The 8,108-nt window shown below is 37.9% G+C and overlaps 1 protein-coding gene across 1 annotated transcript in view; it reads left to right on the forward strand.

Annotated features, from left to right (window-relative positions):
• Positions 1–8,108, forward strand: part of CSTF3 (cleavage stimulation factor subunit 3) — a 107,062-nt gene that overhangs the window by 53,501 nt on the left and 45,453 nt on the right. The window lies entirely within an intron of this gene.

Consider the following 8,108-nt stretch of genomic DNA (forward strand, 5'->3'; position numbering starts at 1 on the left):
GGCCTGCTCGGTGGCGCGGTCGGCGAAGGGCTCCCCTCCCCCGCCGCACACACCCATTTTGAGGAACTCGACTTTATTCCGTCAGCGAAGCGTTGCGCTGGGGGACGGGGGTGCGCGGAGCCGCTCCCAGCGTCCGCGCTCGGTAAAACCGATAATGCTCTGAAAACTATGTCTCTCTCAGTCTTCGCGTTTCTGGTAAGCGAACTTTAATTCAGGGCGAGGTGGACAATAGACACTCCAGGAAGCTTCGCGTTCCCCATCTCATTTATTCGTGGTCATTGAGTACACGCACTCCGGAAGAAAATTGGAACCCGGATACGCTGTTTACACTGACACATTGGTAGTGTTTTGTAAAGTGAGCGTTTGCTGGACGTATGTGGTTAACATATAAGGCTGTGTGCCTCTAACAATACCCTTTTCCTTCAGAATAAGGCATTAGTAAAACATCTTTAAATTAGAAACAATAAAAATACGCTTATTTAATAAAGAGTCTTCTTTGTGGTACAGCTTTCCTGCTCTTGGAGGGGAAATAACTACTCTTTCAGTTGGTTTGGGCTTGGTTTTTTTAATATACTAAAATATGTATTTATTATAACTTCTTATTTTCTAGGCAGGTGCAATCAATGTGTTGTATGTCATCTTTTTAAATCTGCTATTACCATGAAGTGTCTCCTACTTACTGGCAGAATTTTTCTAAACAGGTCTTTTTAATAGTCAGGGCTATGTTTAAAATTGGTATTAATTGGAGAGGTGGTGATGAAAGTTCCTGACTGAGGGAGGAGTGATTGATAACACCTTGGCATGCCTTAGTGGCCGATGTAGCCTACAAAAATACTTCAAAGTGAGCTGATGACTTAGTTCTTCCATAAGAAGCTTTTCTTTGTAGAATGTCAGTCTTTTTACAAAACGGGTTATGTTCCTATGTGTCTGGGCCTGTACTCTGAAAGGGTGACATGTAAACACCTTTTAAGATCACCGATTCTTGGGGGTGGGTGTGGGAAAGATAAGTGCTCAGAATGTAAAATAGGGAGTTTGTCTCATTGGGAAAATATCCTGTGAATTATCAGCCTGTATGCTCAAAGCTGGTCGGGTTAATAAGTATACCTGTAGTATGTTTAAGCAAGAGATTCTTCAGAATGGTTTACTTCGTCACAAGGTAGATGGCTAGAAAGAAGTAAGAATATGCTGCAATAAAATTTTGATGATCCTGATGTGTGATAGGTTTCACCTTTAAGCTTCTCCACTCAAAATACATTTTTTTAAAAATTATTTAATATTTTAATTGCAAAACTAAACTGTTGGTTAAAGTAGTGTTTTTCTGTAGCTTGTAATATGTTGTTGTTATTTAACTTAAAGAAAAACAATGCTGACTTAAAGTTGGGGGGTTTTTTGGCAAGGGAGAATTTAATATCCAAAAGGTTGTTATTGTCTGCACTGCACACTGAAGTAAAAGCTATTCGGGAAACTAACAGCTGTAATATTGTGATGACATATCACAAAGTGTTTTAGCATTCCAAAAATTGCAAATCATTATTTGCAGTCTACATAAAGCATGTCGTTTAACATATGGCTTGGATTTTGATTTTTGATCCATATTAAGTTTCATCCTTTTTGCCCATTGTGAGTACTGTTTTTACATTGGGTGCACTTTAAATAAAAATTTTAACAGCCCTAACTCTTTTATATGTTGGTTTAAAGGGTTGTTTGTTTTTTTTTTTTCTTATTCCATCCTCATTATGAAAGCCTCTGGATTCTGGTTTCCTAGAAGTTTCTAATTTTGTTATGGTCAGCTCCCTCCCTTACATCAGTTTTATTCAGTTTCACTAAGTTGTCCTCTGCATTTTCTTTCCTTACCCTGGCAGACTTCTGTTTCTTACTCCTAATGTTAAGGTAGGCCATAATTTGATATCAGTGTCTTTAGCAATACTACCATGAAGTTTTCCGGCCGGTAGGCTACCACTCATCTGGTTGTGTAACGAGGCAGGTGTACCCTAAGTAAGCATTGATGCCAGTCTAACTGTGGTCTTACAGAGCATGGTAGACTTAAATTCCCTGTGTCTCTGTGGAAGGAGGAACAACAGAGCATTGTGATTGGGGCAGTTGTGCCTTGCTCCCTTCCCTACGCTGCAGCTGCTATATACAGTAACCTAGTGCTATCTGAAGGGCTCTCTGACTTTACATGCATAATATTCTCATGGTTTTAAATGTTCCTTTCTGTAGGAAGCTGAAACTAGGTGGAGGTTGGATTGTGTCTGGCTTTCCTGTTTCTGCTGCTTCCACGACCAGCTTCTGTGTTTGGGTGCCATTTTCATTGACAGTCACGTAGTTAGATCAGCATAAGGGGGTGACTGTACAGTTAATTTGTATCTATGTTGTGCATAGGTTTTACACACAGTAGTGTATGATCCAGATGTTGAAAGATCTTTGACAGATCAGAATTGTGAGCTCTGACTCACTGACACATGGAGGTGTCTGTATCTTGCTTTCCAGATCTTAGAGTTTGAAGGCAACTTCCAAAAGCAGCCAGGTGAAAAACAAATTGCCATGCTGTCTCCAGCAAGTGTGGAGTTGTCGTAGTGTGAGAAGGAAAAACAGAGTGGAATATTGGATGTAGGGAGAGTAAAGGTACTGTCAGGTTAAAGACCCAGCTGGGGTTTAGAAGGCTTTATTGTACCGGGCGCTGTATAATTGAAATGTGGCTTTGCTGGCTTTAGGCTGGGCTTAGCTCCAGGCATTGTTAGGCTACTTTACTGTGTAGATCAGGACCCTAAGCTACATTATGTAGGTTGTCTTTTCTTTGCATAATTGTAGAACAGACTGGGGCAGGGGGACAGAGAAATGTAATGTAGTGACCACTATTGAAGTATATTTTAAATTTTTGCACTGCGTTCACTGTGTTAGGCCCAAATTAATTTCTGCAGAACCAGCTGAATGATGATGTCAGGACTTAAAATCTGTTAGGTTGCTGCCAGACTCCTGGCAAGGTCTACATGATGTTTAACAAACCAGAGTTTCCAAGGTCCGTTTTTAGAATACCAAACACTTAGCCCTATCGATAGCATAGAAATCCACATTTGTAGACTGAAAGGCTGCACCTGCCACTGTTTGCCAGAAAATTCCCTGACAAGCTCTTCCCAATCTCTTTATGTGTCAAGGTTGCAAAGACTACGTGCTTGCACCTATGCATGTCTTTAGCTTTTTCTGACTTTAATGTACACATCTAGTTTCATTTCAACCATGTGGAGGTTGTTTCATGTACTCTCTAACAAGACCTACGTTCTTTGTGCTCTCTGCCTCTTTCTACTATGGCAGAACCACTATTCTTATCCACTTAATAAACATATACTTGCCAAGTGTCAATTTTATCTGAAGACTTGATGCAATATTTGCTTTACCCCTGCATTAGTTGCCTTCTAATCTTTCAAGGCTAGAACATGTATTTCACGCTTCCTGTAACTGTTTCTAAGATACGTACCCCAGTCTGTGATGCATGTTACTTTACGTGAATATGAATCTGGTCCAAGACTTGAGCTGTGGGAAAAAAAAGATGTCTGTATCATCTCTGCAACTATAAGAAAGGCCTCTAAAGCAAGTCTATTCCGATTTCTTACTGGTACTTTTGCTCCTTCCTACTTCTTCCTCTCGTTCATGCCTTGTGTCTGTTTGATATAGTATATCATGTAAGTTTCTGAGTTCTAAATGCAGTAGTAAATGTTATGTAGTTAACTTTGCTTAACATTTTAAAAATAGATGTCATTGAGTGCAATGCTGAAAGAAGTTTATTCTTGCAGGGTTGCATGGGTTTAACATCTTGGGAGGAGCCATTCGAAAGAAACTCCTAAGAGCATATTGTTTTATATGATGCCTAGTAAAACTGGGTTTACTGTCACTGTTTACATTTACTGTAGGAATGGGTTGTAAACAGAATGAACACAAGGATTGGTGGAGGAAGACTTTTGAGTTGGCAATGCGGTGTTTTTTCCAATTTTTACACAATTCTAAATGATTTCTGTATTTTAGCTGCATTTCCAGGGTCAGTACGTTCCAGGTATACCAAAAAGAAGTTAAAGCGGAAAACGTGTTTGTCTAAATGCTGACATTTGGGAAATAGTCTCATGAGGAAAGCATGTTAATCATTACTAATCTAAACCTCTTGATTTGTTCAGAGATACAAACCAGCCCAGATTGGGGAGGGGCAGTACTTACAAAAGTATGCTTTTAAATTATTTAAGATGAATATGCTGGGTTATGTCTGTTAATAGTGACCCAGTCTTAAAGGAGAACATTTTTTTCAAGGTTGCATTTACAGTTGAATTGACTTAGCGGTAGAATAGAAGAAGGCAGGGCATTAAATACAGATTTAAGAAACTGCAAGGATTGATAAGGTGTAACTGTAGTGTATTGTTACTGAAGGAAGGGATTTTAAAACTTGTTCTGTGTGCATACAGCTATAACTAACAAAAATAACTTCAGCTAGACAAACCTGTAAATTAACCTAACTGGACAACTCCAGTGCTTGTTAATTTGCATGTTAATATATTTGAAATTATACTCATTGGGTCTGTTACAGTCCAGGCTATGCTAAACTGTGAAACAGTTGGCTAAAACCTCCAAACAGTAGCTTCTATCTTAATGGACATAAAACTCCTTTTGTATGTTGAACCAATTTGGCTGAACAGGCCATTAAAATTCCTGTCTTTTTGTGTACAACAGCCTATATGTCTTGTTTGTAGTAATTCTCATTTCATAATTAGTGGTCGTTTTTAAAGCATCTTAAACTGGCCATTTCACGTGTGGAACAGCTGTTTAAATACATTTCCTTTTCACTGCAGAAGATCCTTTTGTGGAAATAGGATGATGCTTTAAGCAACTGGATGCATTAGTTGATGCAAATAGTTGAAATAAGTGTTTGGCTAGGTATTTTCTTAATGCTTTGGAGTCATGAGGATTCATTCTCAGAGGCCTGGGGAAAGTTAACTTGGTTTTAGCAGTAAGGTGTAAAACAAGAATTTTTCCTTGAAGGTGATTGATAAATGACTTTTAGTATTCACTAAAAGTTAACTTTGTTTCTTCTGTTCTTGTTCCCTCAGACATCCTTTATGAGTTCAAATTTGGATTATGTATTTTGCAAGAAGGAACTCCTAGACTTCTTGTTGGATAATTTCGTTTTAGGTCTTTTCAGATTTTGGAAACTCTGGGCATAAAGATAACTTTACATGCTTAGTATCTGTGAAACTAAAAATCCATTGCTACTTATCTGTGTATAAGTAATAAAGGGAAGCTGTGAATCAGACCACATGGTAATAATACAGATACTTGTGGACGTGGAACCTTAAGTGCTAAAAAAATTCAGTGACCTTCAGTGGGTTGTTTGTGGGATAGGAGCCTGATTATGTGGGAGGTATCCTGAACACGGTTATCAAAAGCAGAGGAAAAAAGTATTTTTCCAGTTTGTATGCAACTGTTCTTTGCAGCATTTTTTTTTAGGCAGTAAGGAAAAGTTAAAAGCCAGTGTCTATCTGATTAGGTGCAGTTTTATGGTAGTTTAAACTGATCTAATTTGGGACTGTTAGTGCTGTATGGTTTTGCATCCTTTATTCTGCATCGCATCTGATCCTGAAATCAAGGAGTTGAGCCATTAGAAAGTTAATCACTTTTCTAATAGGATTATATTTCTACTGATTTAACTCCCTGAACTGGCTTGTTACAGGATGAGATTAACCTAAGGGCCTCTGTTAACCAGAGGGAGGGACTGAAAATGCTTATCTAGAGGCAGGATCATGGCAGTGAACAAACACCCAAGAATTGTATATTGGCTGTTGTGCAGGCAGTACAATTGAAAATACATATTCAAAAACAACATACCCTTGAACTGTGATAACAGCACATCTAAGCACAGAGTGCAGTTAACATGCAGTTTTCGAAACTGGGATCAAGTGCCTTTCTGGCTATAGTTGAGTTAGGTTAAAAGTCAAGTTCCTTGTTCCCTTACTGCATGCTTGCAGTAGATGTCCTCACAGGTTTCATGTGTAACTGAATGCATCTTTGCTCACACTCCTAATTCTGGCAAAACAGTCCAGACCGGAAATCCTCAGTCTTGAGTTCTCCGGTATATTAGGAGTGATTATTTGTGAAAGTGCAAGGTAATGAGGCGTTGTTTTGGCTCAGATATAACCAGGACATTGATTTGTCTGCAGTGCAGTTTGCCTTTCTGAAATGTGGATGGCTTTTATCCATCCCGGAGATGGACTGGGACAGGAGAAGGAGTGCTTACTGGCCTTAAGAAGTTGGGGTGTTTTCTTACTTATGACATAAGGTACCAGCAATTCCAAGCAGTCCGGTTTAAAGCCCTGAACATATTGTTATTTTCAATTCTGTAGAGATTCTATAATTTTTGTCCTGTATAACTGCATGGAGAACTTTATCTGCTGCTGCCAAATGAATATTTGCCAATTTAGGGAATTAGTTTTTTTTTTCCCCCCCAATAAAAAAAAGAACATTTTATTATACTTCTTACACAGATTAGGAGTCCTATATGAAACATACAAAATTAATGTAGGATTGCTATGATTATGTATCTTAGCAGCATTTGTTTTTTCACCAGCCTAATTTATTTCAGCCTTTCTGAGCTTATTGCCCTATTTCTACGTAGGTGAAATCAAATTCCTGGAAGTCTTAACTGCTTCACTGACATGTCAGCTGAGTTTTGTGTCATGTGGAAAGGTTTGAGATAATACAACTGAACTACTACTAAAATAGTTGAGGTGTGCTTCAGTGGCCAATCCTACTTTCCTGTTTGAAAGTCACCTACTTATATTGCAGGACCCTGTGCTTCCACAGATACTTCAGTGGCTTTTGTAAGGTGGGGGTTTTTCTATTGTAGCTGACGTTAATAGTACTCCTGATAGGCATTTTCTGTCTCACTGAATGCGGAATAATATATGCTTGATTGAATATTTGAGACAAGTAGATTTCACTGAGATGGAATGTAATGAGAAGCAATGCTTACCACTGATGTGGGTGAATGTGAATTAGTGCTTTATTGAATAAACAACATTTCAACTTTGGGTCATCTGTAGAGATAAATAGTCTTTAAACTTTGAAAATTTCAGATTCATTGCTGTCTTCTGTAAGCTGAAATATGTTTATGATGTCATTTTGGAAGAAATAGAACCACTAGTTCATTTCATACTGTGTTTTGCATCTTAAACCTGTACCAGTTGAACTATAACATGCAGTTATTAGAGTCATAGAATTTTGATGGACTTAGGGATGTAAAAATATTCATATGGAAATGTATAAACTTACTACTTTTGGGCTGAGGACTTTGAGTTACTAATTTTTAGTTTGATTTTTTTATTAAATTCATTTTATAATTTAGTTTGCTGTGGGACTTTGTACTTGCCTTCCAAGCTACAGTGTTTTGCACTGAGCTAAGAATGACTCGAAAACTGAATCAAAAAGAATAATGGTATTTAAACTCCTATAAAGCCCCTCCTACTGAGGAGCTTTCCCTTTCATGCATGGCTGCTATTACATGTCAGTTTAACAGTTCTGCAATGTTTTTGATCATTGTGCATTTTATAAGCAAACTTAATTTAAAATCTTTTAAGGGGTATGCCTTGAATTATATTCTGCAAGTAGGACTGACACAAGAAAAGGTAGTGCTGAAATATAGTAAAAAATAATGATAGCTTTTTTAAATTATGAAGTTGAATTGCAGTGTGTAACATAAGCAACTGTTGTATAGTAGTGCATCTGCAGAGGTTGACAAAAGTAAAGGGGCGGAGCACTCCTGAAAATAAAATTGATGCTCCTAAGTGACTCAGGCTTACTGTGCTTGTTATCCCCAGCTTTTTTCTTTTTTTCCTAAGTCACTGTTTTGTACAGTACTTCACTGGCAGGTTACCTTTGTATAATGGTAATGTAAATGGTCTTCCAGCAAAATCCATTAATAATACCTTGGATTTGTATTCTCGGAACATCTGTTTTCCTTCAGGAGCGATGCACAATAGTGATGCTTGTTAATTTTTTAACTTTACTAGACTTTTAACTTTACTAATTTTTAATTTTACTAGAAGTCATACCTCTGTATTGTCTAGTCACCC

This window comes from Egretta garzetta, unplaced genomic scaffold, assembly GCF_000687185.1.
Source record: "Egretta garzetta isolate BGI_Z169 unplaced genomic scaffold, ASM68718v1 scaffold509, whole genome shotgun sequence".
NCBI classification, from domain to species: domain Eukaryota; kingdom Metazoa; phylum Chordata; class Aves; order Pelecaniformes; family Ardeidae; genus Egretta; species Egretta garzetta.